This window comes from Giraffa tippelskirchi, chromosome 2, assembly GCF_054371585.1.
Source record: "Giraffa tippelskirchi isolate mGirTip1 chromosome 2, T2T-mGirTip1v1.2.pri, whole genome shotgun sequence".
In the NCBI taxonomy this organism is placed as follows: Eukaryota; Metazoa; Chordata; class Mammalia; order Artiodactyla; family Giraffidae; genus Giraffa; species Giraffa tippelskirchi.
In genome coordinates, this window is record NC_137276.1 from 95,914,083 (window position 1) to 95,935,150 (window position 21,068).

General features: G+C 49.9%; 1 protein-coding gene across 8 annotated transcripts in view; it reads right to left on the reverse strand.

Annotated features, from left to right (window-relative positions):
- The window catches only part of MRAS (muscle RAS oncogene homolog), a 68,414-nt gene that overhangs the window by 45,998 nt on the left and 1,348 nt on the right, over positions 1-21,068 (reverse strand). The window contains exon 1 of one of the 8 annotated variants that reach the window (XM_081574100.1): positions 16,718-16,888. The exons of the other annotated variants lie outside the window; for them this stretch is intronic. The gene's annotated coding sequence lies outside the window, so the exon portion shown is untranslated. Of the gene's footprint in view, positions 1-16,717; positions 16,889-21,068 lie in introns of those variants that run through there. 8 annotated transcript variants of the gene reach the window in all.

Sequence of the window (21,068 nt, forward strand, 5' to 3'; positions counted from 1 at the left end):
AGGAACCATGGTAGTGGTCATCCCAGAGCCTCCCCCAAAGATGCTACCAACTTAATTGAAGGTTTAGTTTCCACTGCTTTTTGCTTCTCTATTTCTAGACTAATCATTTTAAAGATTCCTTCCTAACCCGATCAGTTGAACAAGTTGTCCGGTAAATAAAGCTGGAAGAGGGGGACACATTCATTATTAATGCAGCTCTTGGGAGAGTGAATGGACTCTCATTCACATTGAGTGGAATCAGCCCTAGGAAGTTAATCTCATCTCTGTGATGTCTGGGTGTGCCCGGTGCAGGGGGATGAGGACACACTGCGGGGGAGGACCCAACCCATGTGGAGGAAATGGCTCTGCATTCCAGAAGCTGCCCTTCCCTTCTGTACAATTCCCAGAAATGGGCAGCTTCCCCGGGGCTGCTGATTTACAGGCGGTGCATAAATGATGTGCAGACCCGCCAGGGGTCTAGGCCACTTGGCATCTCTAAGGCTCCACTCTCACCTCGAGGAGACTTTGCTCCACCCTTTGTCTCCCACCGTGGCTATTCCCAGGCCAGCACTGTCACTGCATCACTCAGGCCCTCCAGGAAGCTACCGGTGCATTCAGCTCACTTAATCATTAAGACTTAACCACCTATGGCTGATTTATGTTGATATATGGCAGAAACCAACACAATATTGTAAAGAAATTATCCTCCAATTAAAAATAAACAAGTTAAAAAAAAAAAAAGATGACCACCAACCCAACCGTGTGTGTCATTTTATGCTGGACAGGACCTTAAATATCATCAGGTCTAGACGGTGAGTATATGGCATGGGTGCTCCTCCTTCCCAGAGCCAAGGCAGATATCGAAGTCCATTGTGCTCCTCTTTCCTGCTCAGTCTTACAACCCTTTTAAATGCAGCACCCTTGGCAGCCAGAACCAGATGACTGGTCCAGAGATGAAACTTGTTTGCCATCCCAGATGGAACCCAGTCGTGTTCGACTCTGCGACCCCATGGACTGTAGCCTGCCAGGCTCCTCTGTCCATGGAATTCTCCAGGCCGGAATACTGAATTGGGTAGCTGTTTTCTCCTTCAGGGGATCTTCCCAACCCAGGGATTGAACCCAGGTTCTCACATTGCAGGCAGATGCTTTACCGTCTGAGCCACCAGGGAAGCCCCATTACTCTTCAGGTTCCCTCCAAAACATCCCACCTACTGGCCATCCTGCTCCATGGGAGGGGGTCAGGGCCTTCAGGGGGAGCCTGCCTGGCTATCTCTGGAGAACTCTGCTAATGGATCAGCCCCTGCTTTTCTACCCCCATCAAATCCAAGTTCCTCTGCCAGGATCACACCTGGACTGCGGCAGCAGAGCAGAAATACCAGATGGAAGTCCAGAGATCCAGGCAAAGGCAATGCTTGAAGTAAGTCAGGTGAGGAAAACAATGCCCTTGACCTTCCTCATGAACCCCAAGTACCATGTGCTTCCTTATATCACAGTGTTAACACTTGGGTCTTACTTGCTAATCTGTGGGTGCCTCCTGACAGAGCCTGGGAGCTTAGGCGTTTACAACCCAGCACTATGAGTCCCAGAGTAGGTGTGCAGAAACGACCTGCTGTAATAATTATAACAGTGGCCCTGTTAAAAATAATAGGAACACTTAATTAATGTAAGTGATGTGTCTGACACTATTGGAAGATTTTACTAAATTAACTTATTTAATTCTCATAACAACCCTATGAGGTATAACTTAATTGTCCCCGTTTTACAGTTGAAGAAACTGAGACACAAAGAAGTAAAATAACATTTCTCTCTCTCTCTCTTTTTTGCCATGCCCCATGGCTTGTGAGATCTTAGTTCCCTGACTGGGGATTGAACCTGGGGCCCTCAGCAGTGAGACTGCAGAGTCCTAACCACCGGAAATTCCCAAACTTCTTCTAGGTCATCAGCTAGAAGGCAACATTGTGGCTCCAGAGCCTGTGGCCAGCCCGTCAGGCTAGGCATCCTCTCGTGATAGGCAGGATGTTGTGGGAGCAGAGTCAGGCCAGGCCAGAGAGAGAAGATCCAGAAGCACTGGGAAGAGGTCAGCGGTGAGCCAGGGAGGTGATGTTAGAGTCAGGGCGACCTCAATGACCAGACGGCTGCCCTGAGAGAAGCAGCTGAGCAGGTCAGCACCCAAGAGTCATCAGGGCAAATGCTGGTCTCTGGGAACAGTCACGCCATCCCCCCCATCCCCTATCCTGACTGTGACCAAGCAGGACACAGGGCTGGTACTGCCAGGTACTCCTGTTTTGAGGACCAGAGAGGAAGCTGAGGGATCAGGTGGCTGCTCAGCATCGTGGGAGCACCAGTGCTCTGAGACCTCATTTTCTAGCACCCTAGTTGGGACCCTCTCCACTGTGCTTGTCCCTGCCTCAGTCCATCTCCTTGTGGTCTTACACATTGGTTGCTCCTTGCCCAGCTTGGGGCTGTGCCTCACTTAAAACCCCTCACCAAGGAGCCTGAGCTAGGAATCACACATTTGCAAACTTTGACAAGTTACATTCTGTACCTCGGTTTTCTCTTCCGTAAAAGTGGAGATGGCAGTGTTTGACTTGTGGGGGTCTGGCTCACAGACAGTGTTCAATAAACATCAGGTAGTTACCATCATTTCTTTACCAGACTGCCAAAGAATTGATGCCTTCGAACTGTGGTGCTGGAGAAGACTCCTGAAAGTCCCTTGGACAGCAAGGAGGTCAAACCAATCAATCTTAAGGGAGATCAACCCTGAATATTCACTGGAAGGACTGAAGCTGCAGCTCCAGTATTCTGGTCATCTAATGAGAACAGACGACTCATTGGAAAAGTCCCTGATGCTGGGGAAGATTGAGGGCAGAAGGACAAGGGGGCGTCAGAGGATGAGATGGCTGGATGATGCAATGAACGTGAACTTGGGCAAACTCCAGGAGATGGTGAGGGAGAGGGAGGCCTGGCGTGCTACAGTCCATGGGATTACAACGAGTCACACAGGACTGGGCTATTGAACAACAACAACAAAGTTACCATCATTAGCATCCTTCAAAGTTCATCCCAAGTCCCTCCTCCTGCAGGAAGCCCTTGTGCCTCCCCAGAGTCCTTTCTGAGCTCATGCCCTGCCAACCAGCTGGTTCCACAGATGATGACTCATTAGAACTCAGCCCCTCATCACTCCCTCCTTGGGGCACTCTCACACCCATCTGCCAGCTGGTCTCAACACCCCATTCTCCTTGGAGGGGGGGCAGTCTCCTATAGTGATGCTGTAAGACATCAAGCCCCCACATGCTGCTGACCCAACACTGGAGGAGATTTAAGCTCCTCAAAGACATTTCCCCAAATATTCAGGAGATGCTTGTTCACTGAAGAGACCACAGCAAATATCAAATTACTGGGAACTCAGCATGAGACACAGTTTCTCCCTCTTTAAATCCAGAGGTGCTCTCCATCATAAAACCTAGCCCTGCTCTGGGTTACTATTGGCTTGGCGGATTTATCCTTGGAAAGAAAGACCTGTTAGGGACACACGACATGAGAAAGGGCCCAGAGGAGAAGGAGCCAGGAGGAGTAAAGTGGACAGACCACCAGTGCACACAGAGGCTCAGATCCGGGAGACATGCATGTCCAGTCAGTGCTCCCAGAGCACCATCAGTGTGCCTGGTCCTGGGAACTGAGGAGCCTGAGATGAATGAGCCCCCATCCCTGGCCTCAGGGTTCAAGGGGTGTGTGTGGGGAGGGGCAGACAGAGGGTTACCATACAAGAGGCTAATAAGTAGGCACACAGGGAGAATAGAAGGGTATCATCCCCAGCTTGTAGGCATTGCAGAAGGCTTCCTAGTAGAAGCAATGCCAAAATGGGGTCTTGTAGGCTAAGTAGGTATCAGCTAAGGTGAGTGATGGAGACAAGCATATACTAGGTGAGGACCAGAAGGTGCAAAGGACTAAAGCACAGAGGTGTGAAAAACCAAGCAGGTCCCAAGTTCTGCAAACAATATGCTGTGACTAGACTGCAGGATGTGTACTATGGGCCATGGTGGTAGGGTGGGGGTGGGGTGGGGTGAGGTGGGAAGGGGACAGTGAGGAGCACCTGCTGCTCCCTGACAGCCAGGGATGTTGGTCTTTGTATCCTGAGCACTAAGCACAGAATCTGGCACGTGGTGGCTGCCCATCAGCACTGAATGATGAAGGAACAAGTGCAGGGGCTGTGGGGCGAGCTGGGGGGAGCACAGGGGGCCCGGAAGGCCCTGGGACCCTCCCCTCCCCACAGGGCGCCACGTAGGCTCTCTGGAAGGCTGCCCAGTCTCATGGGCCCACAGTCCTTTCTGATGACCACAGTGATGTTCACCCAGCCGAAAAGCCCAGTGGAGACTGGATAAGTTGTATGAGAACTAAGGGCTCCAGAGGCTCCGATGAGAGGGGAAGAAGATGGAAGGGGCTGCAGGGTCAGGTGGCAGCAGGAAGGTCACACAGGCAGAGCTGGCATGGCCACAAAGGTCCCAAGGCAGAGCTGCAAGGAGTGGCATTTGGTCTCCCCAGTTAGCAGCCGGGAGCAGCATCAGGGATACCAAGGCATGTGCCCTTGGACACAGCTGGAAGAGGGCCAAGCTGGGATTTGGCACTGAGACTGACAACTAAAAACTAAAATTCTGCCCCACTCCCCACCCAGCTACTCCAGGGGTGGGTGGTCTGAGAGGTTCTCAGGACTGAGGGATTAACGAGCACTTCAGGGTCTCAGGTCCACACCGCCCTTCAGAACCATGTGCTCCGTTAGCATCCCTGGGTCACGGGGTGCTGCCACCGGCCACGTGGCTCTCACAGACCCACATCCTCATGGGTCGGGGTCCCACCAAGCCCCTTCCCCTTCTGTCCCCACATCCCACCACCACAAGGAGGGTGGGGCTGAACTCAGTCCAGGGGTGAGGGCCAGGGCTGCCATCCTCCCGCAAGAGGCAGAGAGGAATTTAAATTCTTATTCTCAGGGACTTCCCTGGTGGCCCAGTGGTTAAGAATCCAACTTGCAATGCAGGGGACGTGAGTTCGATCCTTGTTCAGGTAACAGATCCCACATGCCATGGAGCAACTAAGCCCACAAACTACAACCAGCGAAGTCTGTGTTCTGCAATGAAAGATCCTGCATGCTAGAACTAAGACCCGATGCAGCCAAAGAAAGAAAGAAAGAAAGTCTTTTTGTTGTTCTTATTCTCAGTCCTGGGGGCCTCTCCCTGTTTCCCTAGTGCGGGGCAGTTCGACTGACAGCTTCTCAATCTTAGAGAGGCATCTGTGTGCGCATTGGGAAAACTAGGCTGGCTGTCACTCCACTGCAGAGGGCTGACTTCTGGGCTCCCAAAGCAAGGCCCTTGGACTCCCTAAAGCCTGGCAGGTTGCTCCCCATTCTGATTCAGCTGCCCTCTCAGGCCACGCCTGGAGCAGGGGCTCCTGTGAGCCCCCTGCCTCTTCACATCTCCTCCTGGGCTGCTCCCCCCGGCTCAACCCCCGCAGGACCCTTCTCCCGTCCTCTGCCCTGGCCCTCTGTCCTCTGCCTCCCCATCCACTCCAACATCCCTTTACCTTGCTTGAATCCTAGGCCAAGGCCTGGTCGCACGTCTCCCTCAGTGGCTGGCTCTGCCTTGTTGCCTGGGACCCCTCCACCAGTGCTGGCCTCCCCAACTCCAGGGCTGTCACCTGCCGACTCCAGTGTTGTCATCCCTCACCTAATCCTGGGCACAGTGCTCCAGGAAAACCCGCCATGGGAGCTGCAAGCTCTCCCCGCAGGCCCACCTGAGCTGCCCCGGCATCTGCATCCTTAGGGACAGAGGCGGTGCCAACCTGTCAGGGAGTCTGCAAATTATCTGCCTGCACTGCCTTTTACCTTCCCTGCCTGGGCAAACATTCCCTCTGAGGAACAGCCACCCTGTCCCCCAGCTGCCCAAAGCCACCCCTTCCTCCCCGGCCTCTCTCACTCCCCAGGTCACCTTCCGCTGAGCCACCTTGCCTGTGATGACCTGGAGTGCTGGCCAGGTGGCAGCCAGAGGGCTTTGCAGCCACTATTCCATTTGACTCTTCATGGCCACCCTGCTGACAGGGCTCTGTTTAGCCCCTGAGGTCCCCGAGGTTGTTCAGGCCACGCATCTCCGTCTGCAAGTGACCATGAGCTCCCCTCTCAGCTGCATGGCCACACTCACTCTTTTCCCTTCAAATCAACGAGCCAGGAGTTGTTTTATTATCACATTTCCCCTGCTAGAGTGGGGCTGGGGAGCTATAGGCTGGACCTCATTTTCCTTATCTCAAGGTCACCCGAAGGCCCTGGCAGAGAGACTCCCAGTGTCTGCTGTCTGCATTCCAGAAATGCAGGGGAGACACGGGAGCTGGTCGGGGTTCTGCGTGGGTGGAGGGTGAGGTGAGGTGGTGTGGGTACTATGACTGTGGGCCACACAGAGAAGTGGGGCGGCGGTCCTCACAGGGAAGATACCATGTGAGGCGCCCCAGTGGACACATGTGGCCACCAGTCCAGTAGGAGGAGTGGGTGACTGTCAGGGGGTCCTTCCCTGCCACCCACTCTCCCAAGGGCCAACTCCGGGACCATCCCTGCCTTCGGGATGTGGGTACCATACCCCACCCCCAGAATCCTCTGATAGCAGCAAGGCAGATGTTCTCATACTATCTTTCTCTGGAGTCGGGTGTATGCTGAGTGGGGTGTATGCTAACCGGGGCACAACTTCACAGGCTGTCCCTCAGGGGTGACCCAGCCTAGAGCTGCTGCCTCACAGAACCCAGGGCCTCCCACCAGCCCAGGTGGCAAATGGCCCAGGAGAAGGGCAGGCGTGGGGACAGACAGCAAAAGGAAGGCCTGAGTGCGGAGAGCAGGCCTCCCTTTGTGTCAGCAGCCCCTTGCCTCTGAGATGGATGCTCCTTGTCAGGGCTGAATTGTTAAACTCCACCCTCCCACATCCTGGCTGACCCACCATCTGAACTGCTTTATCCTGCTGTAGCAGAAAGAGGAACTCAGGAGACAAATGGATACCCCAAACTCACATGTAGGCAGAGGCGAGGTGGATAAATGAGAGAAGGGAACAGGGACAGGCAATAGGGAGCAGTGGGGCCTGGGGTAAACAAGAGACCTCTGGTAGCCTCCACCAGCTGACTGTCACGACAGGAGCAAGTCTGCAACAGGGTTACCAGAGAGTCCAAATTTTTTAAGAGTAGCCAGATATCTGAATTTTTATGTGAAACTAATTTTTTTTTAATGTTGGCTTCCCAGGTGGTGCTAGTGGTAAAGAATCCACCTCCTAATGCAGGAGACGTAAGAGAGTGATGAGGATTTGATTCCTAGGTCAGGAAGATCCCCGAGAGGAGGAAATAGCAACCCACTCCAGTATCTGGCCTGGAGAATCTCAAGGACAGAGGAGCCTGGCAAGCTACAGTCCAAAGGGTTGCAAAGAGTTGGACAATGATTGAAGTGACTTAGCGCGCATGCACCAATGAAAAAGTTGTATGCACTATACAAGACAAACAAATCACCCTCCTGGGGGACCCCAGCCCATAAGGGCACCTGCTGCTACCCTGGCCACCCTGAGCTTGCCAGCGCTGAGTAATGTGGCCGCTCCAAGGCAGATAAACTTTTGCACTACCTTGGCCTGGCCTGGCTTTTGGCCTTGACTTTGGTGTGAGGTTAAAGGAAGGGCTTCCCTGGTAGTTCAGCTGGTTAAGAATCCGCCCTCAATGCAGGAGAATCTGGTTCTATTCCTGGATGGGGAAGATTCCCTGGAGAAGGGACAGGATACCCACACCAGTATTCTTGGGCTTCCCTGGTGGCTTAGATGGTAAAGAATACACCTTCAATAAGGGAGACCTGGGTTTGAAACCTGAGTTGTGAAGATCCCCTGGAGGAGTGCATGGCAACCCACTCCAGTATTCTTGGCTGGAGAATTCCCACGGACAGAGGAGCCTGGTGGGGGCTACAGGTCATGGGGTTGCAAAGAGTTGGACAGGACTGAGTGACTAAGCGCAGATTAAAGGAAGTGACCATCACACCAAGGAGCAGCAGTAGGGGATACTCAGCTCGGAGACTCACCAGTCTGGCCGTCTTTAGCTGGGAAGCTGGGGGGGAGGGAGGGGGCCGCATGCAACCACCCCAAAGCCTGGCAGAGCATGAGGAGGAGGAGGGCAGAAAGGCACATTAAAAAATGACTATTGCTTTGATTTCTTTCCATCATTTATATATAAAATGTTAAACACCATAAATGAAAAATGTGAAAAATTTTATGTTCAGCCAAAAATGAGAAAGAAACAGGATTGAGGCTCATCCCTGAGGTGAGGAGAGGCAATCCAATCCCCATTCTAGACGAGTGAGCAGACTGTACAGAGAAGGGCTGCAGCAAAACAAAGGGGAGACTTTCTGAACGCGAGGCGGGCATGGCAATGAGAGCCCTGGGGAGGTGCGGGGGTAGCGTTCCTGGACAAAGGGAAAGGCCAGGGAGGCAGGACTGAGGGAGGGTCCAGCTCCCTGGGTCTGAAGGCCTGCACTCGGCTGGAGGTGAGGAAGGCGGACTTCTCAAGGACCCTGCCAAACTCTGAAAGGGCAGGAGACCACTTTTCAATCTCTTTCCCAGACCTTAAAGAGCAGCTGCATCTTCCCTGCCCTCCTGGCCAGGCTGGACCGCAGGCCCGGGAGGGACAGAGAGCAAAGGGCAGAGTGGGCAGGCCCGCTCGGGTCCCAGGCAGCAGGAGCCACTTGGAAGCCTCCATCGGCTGGGGGGCTGGCTGCCTACCTCTCTTTCCTCTACATATGGCACTTTTATAAAAAGCTGTGAATCAAAGCATCTGCCCCCTTGGCTACGCGTGTGCTGATGCTGGTGCGAACTCACTTCAGTTGTGTCTGACTCTTTGCGAGCCTATGGACTGGAGCCCCCCAGGCTCCTCTGTCCATGGGAGTCTCCAGGCAAGAATACTGGAGTGGGTTGCCATTTCCTTCTCCAGGGGATTTTCCCAGCCCAGGGATCAAACCCACATCTCTTATGTCTCCTGCACTGGCAGGTGGTTCTTTACCACTAGTGCCACCTGGGAAGCCCTGCTTCGTGTGTGACCTTAGGCAAATTGCTCCACCCATGTCAGCCTCAGCTTTCTGAGCTGTTAACAACAGTATCCACCTCACAGGGTTGTTCTGAGCATGGAATGAGCCAGTATACATGAGTGCTTAGAACAGAGCCTGGCACGTGAAGTGTTTGTTTTACTAATGTCATCGTCATCGTTGCCATCACTACATTGTGGGAACTCTCGCCAGGGTCCCCTCCACCGAATTGCGCAGAAGCGTGCCTGGGGCCATTCGGGGCTGCTCTCCAGGCTGCCCTGAGGCACTCAGGATGGGGCTGGAGGGGAACGAAGGGGCTGCCTTTGGATCACCTCCTTCGGCCTGCGAGGCGATCAGTAGGGACACTATAGCGAGACCTCGGCCACCCAGCAGGATGCAAGAACACCACTCTTGCTGCTAGGGCACGCCAGGGCTCAACAAGGAAGCGCGTTTTATTCCTGACGACCTAAGGAATGATCACCACCCACAACCCGTGCTGGCTCATTTTGGGGTACAGAGAAAGGCAGAAACTGCAGAGCTATATTCCACCTGACAAGGACGAGCCCAGGAGGTAAAACTGGAGGCAGAGCAGATGTTAGAAACATGGGAATGAGTCCAACAGGCCCAGTTTGGAATCCTGGTTGTGCCACCTACTAGCTGTGTGACCCTTGACAAATTAATGTATAAACCTCTCTGTGCAAAACTATCATTGTTGGATGGGTAGCAATAACCAGCTGGAGCAGAATCAGGCTGAGTCCTTTGGCCAGGGCTGATCATTAGAATGCCTGTTCATCATGTCCTGACCAAGTGCTAAGCACTCTCCTACCTTCCCTGACCAGCACCTCAGACTAGGTGAGGTCACTGCTCTGCCTCCCAAGACACCCAGTTGTCTGTCTGTTTTGACAGTACTCTGCATGCTGCACTTGTGGCTTAATTGTTTATGATGCAATGTGTATTCCCCATTAGACTGTCAGCTCCAGGAGGACAAGCCCCATGCTCCATTTTATCCTCCATTGTATCTCTGGAGCCCAGCACATAGGTTACACTGAGAAGATGCTCAATAAATATATTGACCTACCTCAGTTCTAATCCTCACAGCTACTAACAGTTAGAACAGTGCACACTGTTCTAACACAAAAGAAAAAGATTAACATTTGTGTTTGCTCTGGTCATTGGGAAAGAAGACCTGGCTGAAAACTTTGACCGGGTTCAGAACAGTGACAACAACAATCCCACAGCTCCTGCTATGGATCCTGCAGAAGGTCACAGTGTAGGTCTGGGATGCAGGTGCATACTTCTTGCTCGAACAAGCTCTTTAATGGCTCTTTTCACAAGTAAAAGGGTAGGCTCCCAGCCTAGTCTCCATGTCATCATTTCTCTATAGTCAAGAATAATGGTATGGAAATGCAAAAGACCCTGATTAGCCACAGCAATCTTGAGAGAGAAGAATGGAGCTGGAGGAATCAACAGTCCTGATTTCAGTCCATTCTACAAAGCAACAGTCATCAAGACAGTATGATATTGGCACAAAAACAGAAATATAGACCAATGGAATACAACAGAAAGCCCAGAGATAAACCCACACACCTATGGGCACCTTATCTTTGACAGAGGAGGTAAGACTATACAATGGAGAAAAGATAACTGGGAAAACTGGATAGCCATGTGTAAAAGAATGAAATTAGAACATTTCCTAACACCATACACAAAGATAAACTCAGAATGGATTAAAAACCTAAATGCTAAAACCAGAAACTATAAAACTCTTAGAGGAAAACATAGCCAGAAACTTTTTGACATAAATCACAGCAAGATCCTCTATGATCCACCTCCTAGAGTAATGGAAATAAAAATAAAAACAAACAAATGGGACCTGATTAAACTTAAAAGCTTTTGCACAGCAAAGGAAACTATAAACAAGATGAAAAGACAACCCTTAGAACAGGAGAAAATAATTACAAATGAAGCAACTGGCAAAGGATTAATCTCTAAAATATAGAAGCAGTTCATGCAGCTCAACATCAGAAAAACAAACTACCCAATCAAAAAATGGGCAGAAGGCCTAAACAGACATTTCTCTAAAGAAGACATTCAGATGGCTATTAAACATGTGAAAAAATACACAACATCACTCATTATTAGACAAATGTAAATCAAAACTACAGCTAGGTATCACCTCACACCTGTCACAATGGCAATTGTCAAAAAATCTACAAACAATAAATGCTTGAGAGGATGTGGAGCAAAGGGAGCCCTCCAGCACTGTTGGTGGGAATGTAAGTTGATACAGCCACTATGGAGAACAGTATGGAGATTTCTTAGGAGTTTTATTCTTAGAACTAAAACTACCATATGACCTAGCAATCCCACTACTGCGCCTATACCCATAATTGAAAAAGATACATGTATCCCAGTGTTCATTGCAGCACTATTTATAATAGCTAGAACATGCAAGCAACCTAGATGTCCATCGACAGATGAATGGATAAAGAAGTTGTGGTCTATATATACAATGGAATATTATACAGCCAAAAAAGGAACAAATTTGAGTCAGTTCTAGTGAGGCGGATGAACCTAGAATCTGTTATACAGAGTGAAGTAAGTCAGAAGGAGAAAAACAAACATCATATATTAATGCATATATATGGAATCTAGAAAAATGGTACTGATGAACCTATTTCTCAGACATAGAGAACAGACTTACAGACACAACAGAGTAAGGAGAGAGTGGGAAGAATTGAGAGAGTAGCATTGAAACAAATATATTACCATGTGTAAAATTGATGCTTTTGAACTGTGGTGCTGGAGAAGACTCTTGAGAGTCCCTTGGACTGCAAGGAGATCAAACCAGTCAATTCTAAAGGAAATCAACCCTGAATATTCATTGGAAGGACTGATGCTGAAGCTCCAATACTTTGGCCACCTGATGTGAAGAACTGACTCGTTGGAAAAGAGCTTGATGCTAGGAAAGATTGAAGGCAGGAGGAGAAGGGGATGATAGAGGATGAGATGGTTAGATGGCATCACTGACTTGATGGACATGAGTTTGAGCAAGCTGCGGGAGTTGGTGAAGGACAGGAAAGCCTGGCGTGCTGTAGTCCAAGGGGTCACAAAGAGTCAGACACAACTGAGTGACTAACTGAACTGACTGATGTGTAAAATAAACAGCTAATGGGAAGTTACTGTATAGTGCAGGGAGCTCAGCCTGGTGCTCTGTGACAACCTAGAGGGGCGGGATGGAGTGAGAGGTGGGAGGGAGGTTCAAGATAGAGAGGACATGTGTATACCTATGGCTGATTCATGTTCATGTATGGCAGAAACCAACAACATTGTAAAGCAAGTATCCTACAATTAAAAATAAATACATTTATTAAAAAAAAAAGAACAATGGAAATTCGAAGTTTTCAGAAATTCTGGAGGAAAGTGTCTAGGAAAAGTGGCCCCTGGAAAATGGCAGTCAACTAGGCTTGAGGAGACCGAGAGCCAAGGAAGTGAGCAGGCAGGGGAAGAGGTCTGGTGCTCAGTTTTAACTTCTGCCCCATTCTGAGCGATGGGTCCTTTCTCACAGGCCCTTGGCAACAGCCTGTTACACACAACAGCCTTGGCGCAGTGGGGCCTAGGGAAAGAGGAAGCCACACCTAGGGGACCCATGCAAAGCGTGGTGGCTGACTCTGGAGCCCAGATGGCCAGTGGGCCTGGTTCCCACCCTGGAATCCCCAGATATACTGCAGATGGGAGGGTTTTCATCCATGAACGGGTAATCTAAGAAAAATAAATGCTACTCACAAAGAGCTTCCACAGGGAGAAAATCTTTGTGGAAAACAAAGAACTATTGGGGGGAGCATCTCTCTACTTCCATATCTGTGGGATGAGAGTGTGCCCAGTCTAACTGGTTTAAACAAGAAAGGGGGGAGGGGGCGGTGTGGCCAGGACATGTAAGTTGCAGCAGCCCCGTGCCTGTTACAGACACCGCAAAACAGGGCCAAGCAGGTACACACAGAGGACAGGTAGGGGGCAGAGAGTCAGCAGGGGGGCCTGTGGCCCAGGGCCCTCGCTGCTCTCCTGTGGGTCCTCTGAGGAAGGCAGTGAGGACTGAGGGGCCCTGAGGCCCCCTGAGGCCAGTTGCTGGTGGCTCCTGACCCTCCCTGGGCCCTCTCCTCCTTCCTTCCACACAGGGGCTCTCCCAGCCTCCACTCAGCTCTCCTATCCACACATACCAGCCCCAAGTAGAAAAAAAGCCCCTCTTAAGTGCTTATGAGAATGGTTATTTTCTGAAAGTGCCAAGCGACCTGCTCCTGCTCCCCCTTTCCATCCCTCCAGCCGCCCTCAGTTTGAGCCCAGGAGTAAAACAAAGGCTTTGTTTCTTTATTTTGATTTCCTCTTTAAAATCTCAAACATGCAGGAAACACCCACCCAGCCCCAGATAAGTGGAAAGGAGCCCTGTGGGCGGGTGGGGCGGGGGCCACCGAGTCTTAGCACCCCAGGAGCACCAGCAGGGCCAGGGGGTGGGGGGGCTGACTTCCTCTTCCAGAAGAGAAGGGGTGTGAGGAGCGTGTGGGGAGCCTAGGCTTTCCTAACTCTGAGGCCAGGGGAATCTCAACCTGAGGAATGTGGGTGTGGAGGGACCACTGAGAAGACATATCTCATGGAAGTTATTTTTTTTTAACATATGCCCCCAAGGCTTTGGGACTGTGGTTCCACCCTTTCCATCATCTCCGGTTACAATAAAGCAGGCATTGAAAGAAGAACATGATGTATGCTATTTTGGGCTGCTGAGCCTCCTTGTGAGAGAATGGTACTCCCCAAAAAAGATGCGTTTGCCTCTGCTTCTCCCTTGGGACCTCCATTCCCAGTGGAATTAAAATACAAAGGGGTGAGTTTGGGGTCATCTCAAAGGGGGAATTTTCAAGGGGTGTTAAAAGTTCTAACAGCTAAAAAAGAAGAAAAAACAAACAGAACTGAGTTAAAACAAATTTTGCCCTTGAAATGAATATATAATGCTTTGGGGAGGCAAGAATCTATCCCCAGGTCCCCCCAGAAAGGTCAGCTCTAAGGGAAGGATGGGCCTCCCCAGCTCCAGGACATCTTTGGCTATCTCCACACACCACCACATGCTTACAAATACTTTTACTTTTAATCTGGGTAGTTAGGATTCAAGGGACATCCTAACATAGAGTATGTATAGCAGATTCTTTAAAAAATTTTTTTTAAAACTTACGGTTTCTGGCATCCATCAACATGAATCAACCATAGGTATACATATGACCCTCCCTCTTGAACCTCCCTCCCACCTCCCACCCCATCCCATTCCTCTAGGTTGTCACAGAGCACAAGTGTGAGTTCCCTGCCTCATATAGCAAATTCCCAATGGCTATCTATTTTACATATGGTAATGTATATGTTTCCAATCTACTCTTTCCCTTCGTCCCACTCTCTCTTTCCCCCACTGGGTCTACAAGTCTGTTTTCTATATCTGAGTCTCCATTGCTGCCCTGCAAATAGGTTCATCAGTACCATCTTTTTAGATTCTACAGATATGCATTAACATATGATATTTGTTTTTCTCTCTCTGACTTACTTCTTGGGCTCTAACTTCATCCACCTCATTAGAACTGACTCAAATGCATTCCTTTTCGTGGCTGAGTAACATACCCTGAGAAGACCATAACTGAAAAAGACACATGTATCCCAATGTTCACTGCAGCACTTTTTACAATAGCTAGAACATGGAAGCAACCCAGAGGGCCATCAACAGATGAGTGGATAAAGAAGCTGTGGTACATATATATAATGAAATATTACTTAGCAGATTCTTTTTAAACCAAAACTTTTCTTTAAAAAGTAGGCTGTCAACATAACATGTATGTGTATTCTTGCATAAACAAATAGTTATCAGCTTTAGAATATACTTAACTGCCTTCATTGGCACAGCCTCTGACCATTTCTATTGCAAGAGAAACCCCAACAAAGAAGATCCTTCTGAGGTCTGTGGGGTCCCAACCTTTGCCAGCTTCTGCAGCATCTCCATCGAGTCAAGGGAAAGGATGCAGACAGTGTTATCCTTTGTTGGCAACTCAGGGACAGAAAACATTTCAACTCATTCTCACCACTTAGTAAAGAAAACCTGGGGACCACCTCAGGTCCCTGAGTTCTATCACAAAACTAACTGAAATCTCTGTCCCCAACGGTGACTCCTTGAAAAGCCAATCTGCTTGGGGAATGCAGGGCTTTCCAGAAGGTTTTTAAACCTTTCCTGCACAGCTTTACAAGTGATGCTTTGCTGTCTTAACACAGGCCTAAGCTACATGCAAATGGGCCACCTCAGGTTCCAGCTCAGTCAGCTGGGGCGGAAGGAAGAGCCTGCAGAGTTGGGTAAGAAACCATCTCCTGTCATCATGGAGAGCTGCCCCCTCTGCAGCTGGAACGCTTGGCAGAGAGGAGGACCCAGGACCAGGCACACGGGAGCCTTGCTTCCGGGGAAGCCCAGGAAAGGGAGAGCTGGCAAGGCTGTGGTGGTGGTGTTCAGTCGCTCATTCATGTCTGACTCTTCGTGACCCCATGAACTGCAACATGCCAGGCTTCCTGTCCTTCACTGTCTCCCTGAGTTTGCTCAAACTCATGTCCATTTAGTCTGTGATGCCATCCAACTATCTCATCCTCTGTTGCCCCCTTCTCCTCCTGCCTTCAATCTTTCCCAGCATCAGGCTCTTTTCCCAAGGCCATGTTAGAGGTTAGAAAGGTACCATATCAGACTCCATCTTCCTTCCTTCAAAGCAGTCCTGCACTTTAGAACATAAAATGTATTTTGCTCAAGGTTTTGAAGATGAGCAGCTTAACAAACTGTCATCTAATTAGAAAAAGAAAATTGTTTTTTTTTTTTTTCCCTCTCTTTTCCAAATATTTACATTTACCATCTGAATCACAGTTTGGTTTGGGCAGCTATGACTAAATGACGCGCCACAGTCTGGCCTGAAACCACGATGGTCAAGGCAGGTGTGTATGTGGGTGGAGGAACTTTTTGAAAGAGGTTAAATCCCAAGACGCACACTTATCTCTCCCCAGTGTGAGTTCAGGCAGCAAAAAGACCTACTGACAACCTCGATGGAGACCCAGGTGGTTATTCATTGAATTTGCTGGGAACGTGGAGCTAAGAGAGCCAAGACATGGAAACTTGGGAGCGGGGCTCTGAAAGTCAGTCGGAGGCTGAGGGCAGGCCCAGCCAGCCAGGTCTCCTGAGCAGGGATGTGCCGAAGCCCTGCCACCATGGAAGGGATCAAGGGCAGACAAAAGGGTCCCATCTGCTCAATTGGGGTAATGGGTACATGGTGTTTGTTATATACCATCCTTTGTATTTTTATATTTTTGAAAATTACAAAATATACCAAGTGGGCAAATGATGGAGGGGTTCCTGGTTGACCGGAGGATTAATGGAAATTAGGGGAAAACTACCACCATCTAGGGTCCCTCTACGTCTCTTGTCAACCAGCCGCACCTGCACGTCCATGGCTGATGTTGCTTCACAGCATCCCTGTGTGTGAACTTCTCTGTCCCCTGTCCCCATGAGGCCTGCACTCCACTACAGCACTGACTACACCTGGCCAGACCCCCACGAGCCACGCCCTACGAGCACCGAGAGAGAAGGGAGGTGTCATCAGAATGACCAACCTTATCTATCAGTCCTGGGAGCAGCATCGTGTAACAGGTGGAGCATGCCCTCGGGACCAAACAGACCTTGGTGAGACTCCTTCCAGGCTCTGCTCCTCTCAGGCCATGGCCATGGGGGTGACTACCACTCTGAGTCCCTGTTTCCACATCTGTAAAGGGCTAACAGTAAAACTGTTGTGAGGCTTACAGATGGCCAGTGCAGAGCCTCTAGTCCAGTCCAGCCTGGAGGGAGGGTGGACATCCGGAGAGACTATCTTCAAGCCATGTCATCTGAGGAGCAGTTGGAGAATGCAGGGCTGCTCATGCTGGAGAAAAGCATGACTGTCAAGGTTCATGTGGCACAGATCCAGTGGGACAGGTTAAGGTGACAAAGGAAAGAACTTTTCAAGGATGAGTGAATCCCCAGTGGGTAAACTGATTTGAGGGGCAGCAACCTCCCTGCCTGTAGAAGGGCCCAGCTAAGACCTGCTCCTCACAGGCTGCTCAAATTTTCCCAGCCTCTACTCAAGGGCCCATTTGGGCCAAAATGTCTACTACTGAACTATTACTGGCTTAATTTTTACCTTAAAAATCAGCATAGTTTTTAACTTAAAATCCTTACTTAGCCTTAATCTGAGCAAAATAGCCATTAAAAAATAGGTTTGATGTCATACCTTTATTTTTAAAATACACATAAATAAGTATATATGTAACTATTAAAATATGTCCTGCCTAAAAGCCATTTACCTCACCACTATGAGAAATATGCTCTCCTGGGTCTGAATTGAGACTAAATATGCTCCAGGGGCCCCTTCCTGGTCTGTGATTCTGTTATCTAAAGGCTGCCTGAATACTGATAATGCTCTTAGTTCTTACCGCCCTTTCTGGTCTCCCAAGCATGTTCTCATCTGTGTATTTCATCTAATCCCCATGACAACCCTGAGGGCGGGCTAGAGAAGTCACAGATGGAGCCTGAGCCCCTGCAGCACAGGACACTCCCAAGGCCCAATGGACTCAGGGTCACAGAGGGCCCAAATCGGAGCTCAGGACTCTCCATCCCCTGCCACCTCCTTCTATTACCACATGCTGCACAGCCAAATCCCTTCCTGTACTCCCCCAAATCTCATTAGCAACACAACCCACATCCAAATCACGATGTTTTATCCATCTAGGTGGCCAGATGCCAGCTCTGTAGATGAAAATGTGCCCCTCTGAGCATAACCAATGATAACCCACATTGTCATTTGGCCACCTGGCCATCATCAATTTCCACTGACTAAAGCTATCAAAAATACTAAAGGAGAAAACTTCCCTGTTGGTCCAGTGGCTGAGACGCCGCTCTTCCAACGCAGGGGGCCCAAGTTCAATCCCTGGTCAGGGAACTAGATCCCACATGCCGCAACTAAGAGTTCATACACCGCAACTAAAGATCCTGCAAGCCACAGTGAAGACCCAACATAGCCAAATAAATAAATATTTTAAAAAATACGAAAGGACAACGATAGGGACATTTAAAAGCTAAATACACACTGCTACTTCATGACCCCTACAATGCGGATGGCTGCAGAAAGCTGTCTTGGATCATGCCAGCAGGCAACAGACCCTTGGCTTGGTGGTGAGGCTCAGTAGATGGCCAGGGGTGGGGAGTTGGAACACGCAGCACCAGCCTCATTACGGCAGCAAGAATGCTACCTGGAAGACTAGAGATGGGCACCAAGGGATGCACAGCAGACACCAAGGAGTGCAGTGCGGATGTCCCCGTGGCCTTGACAACATCCTCTGTTGTCTGAAGGGGGGATGGCAGCACCACACTGTCAGAGTTCCACAAGACAGACCTGCTGGCTGATGGCATGGACTTCCTCTCATGGCTGAGAACTGATGCCCGTCCGGCTCCACCACGATAGCCTGCTGGCCTGGTTGGGAGGTCAGAGCCTCAGAGCAGGTCCTCAGTGAACAGAAGTGAAGCAGGGGATCTAGCCTGGGATCCAGAGCTCATTTTCAGAGATCCACAAATCTCCCAAACTGTATGCCTAACTTCATACAACCAAGCAATGTTTCTTTGGGCTTCTCACTGGCATATTAAAGAGGTAGTGGCCCAAGAAGGTAAAACCCATTGCTCTGAACACTCAGCCTTCTTGGCTGCCTGTCCTATGCAAGAACTTGCTGGAAGTGGCACTAATATCCCATCCCTGTACAGAGACTTCACCAGAGTTGAGAGCATCTTTGGGAGATCTAAACTCTGCTTAATCCACTATTACTTGGGTTTTGTTATTTGCAGCCAGAAGCATCCTTCTTTTCTCCCATCCCCAGACAAAGGTAACTGTACCTTCTAGCTAGTCAGATATCTGCCCCAGGCCTGGCAGGTGTGGAGCCTTTGGAACTCAATGCACACTTTTTGGACACTTGAGAACATCCCAACTTTGCACAAGAATGTGTTCCCATTTAGTTCACATGTGTGTGTTTTGTGCAAACTACATGATATTCATGAACAGGTATGTTTTCAATTGCTTGCAGGAAGCCATACTCCTTATGGGGCATTTCATTGGGAGACAGTGATGACACCCGATGTGAAATATAACATGGAGGTCATATTTCTCTGAGAAGTTATTTGATCCAGCAGGCTGGTCAACTTGTGAATTGAGCTGATATTAAACCAGACACTCCAGGAACTGGTTCAGTCCATCAGAGCCCAGAAGTCTTCTCTGGTTCCACGTGATCACTCAAGCTCAGGAGCCAAACCCAGGGATGATGGACTTGTCTCTCTCTAAGCAACTTAGATCAACCACAAGTGTGAAATACCTGCGATTAGAGCTAATAAAAGTTATACCTGTCACAAAGATATCTTAGGCAGGTGAAAACATAAGTAGTCGCAAATACACACAGAGCTGGCAGCCGTGGACAACTGTCACTTGCCTCACCAGTGTTCAGCAGAGGGCCTTGACCACCTGCCACCCCATAAGGAAACACTGAAGCAGGGGGGTAAGGGGTAGTTTCTACTAGAGCTCCTGGCTTACACAACACCCACTCCACCCCCATAGAGGCTGGCAGACCCTGTAGCTTCCAAAACCCCAGAGCATCAAAGCTTCAAACCTCCTGACCTAGCAGAGAAAGGACAAACTACACCCTAATCCACAGAGAAGCTAACTAGCTGCTAGGAATGAGAAAAGACCGAGGGTCAAAATCATGACCCGAAACATTTTCAGTCCCCTAGTCAGCACGGAAATGCAATTCATAGGAAATTGGGAGATTTACAAAAATGTTAGCCAGCTCAAGTTTCTTTCCTGGGAAGAGAAGTAGGAGCAACTCTAAGAATTGCCATGGTGAAAATGCTTTGTTTGCTACAAAGCCCCTGACACGTGTCAGTTATTAATACCAGCAGCTCACCACCCCACACTTGAACCAACCAGTGAAAGGCAACGAAGTCAAAGCCTAACACAGGCTGCACCTGGAGCCATGAAGCCAGGGCAGCCAGACCCTCCCTAGAGGGGCTGGAGAGCTGAGGGTCTACATGGACCCTAGATAGGATCTTGGGCAAGTTACTGATTCTTTCTAGCTCCTGTTCCCCATGTGCATGGGGGTAATAAGAAGACCCTTCTGGAGTCTTGTCAGATGATGAGCAAGCATATACACTTCAAGTGCCTGGTCTGTGTAAGCCCTGCTGGCAGCTATTATTACAATGGAGCTTCAGGGCTTTTTGGTCAGATTTCTTCATCATTCCTGCTGTGAGGAAGGTCACTCTTTTGAGGCTACAGTTCTGAGCCTTGTCAGTTACCCTCTCTGGTCAGGTCCAGGACACGGAGTGAGTCTTGGAGGGGCAAGAACCATTCTAGCCCAAAGAGGTTTGCTAGGAGTAGGGGCTGGGGGGTGAAGTTGGGGGGGCGGGAGGGACAATCCCAGAGCTCAGGGATCAGGGCCCGGATGAAGTGGCCCTTGTCTACCTCTCCAGACTGGCCTCTGGCCCCGGCTAACACAGACCTCAGCTCCAGCCACAGAGTCTATCTGGGTGTCCAGTGCCCATGCTCCGCCAGGCATCACCTCCTTTAGGAGGCCTTCCCTGACCCTCCACGCTGGCTGTTCCCACAGCCCTTGTGCTCCCCTGATCCCAGAACCGACACATAGGGCTCACTTTGCACTCCTACCTTCCCCGCGGCACATGATCTGGCACACGCAGTGGGCGCCCCTGTAGGTCCCATTCAATGAATGAGCCGGGGCCCTGGTGGTGACCAGAGCCCCAAGCCCCGTGGCGCCACAAAAGACTGTTAATGCAGCAGCCTTCTTTTTATCATTCAGACGAATTTGACAACTCTCTCGGCAGATCCCTGCCCTCGTTAACGCCCTTCTAAAAATATAAAGAGCCACCACCAACCCTTCC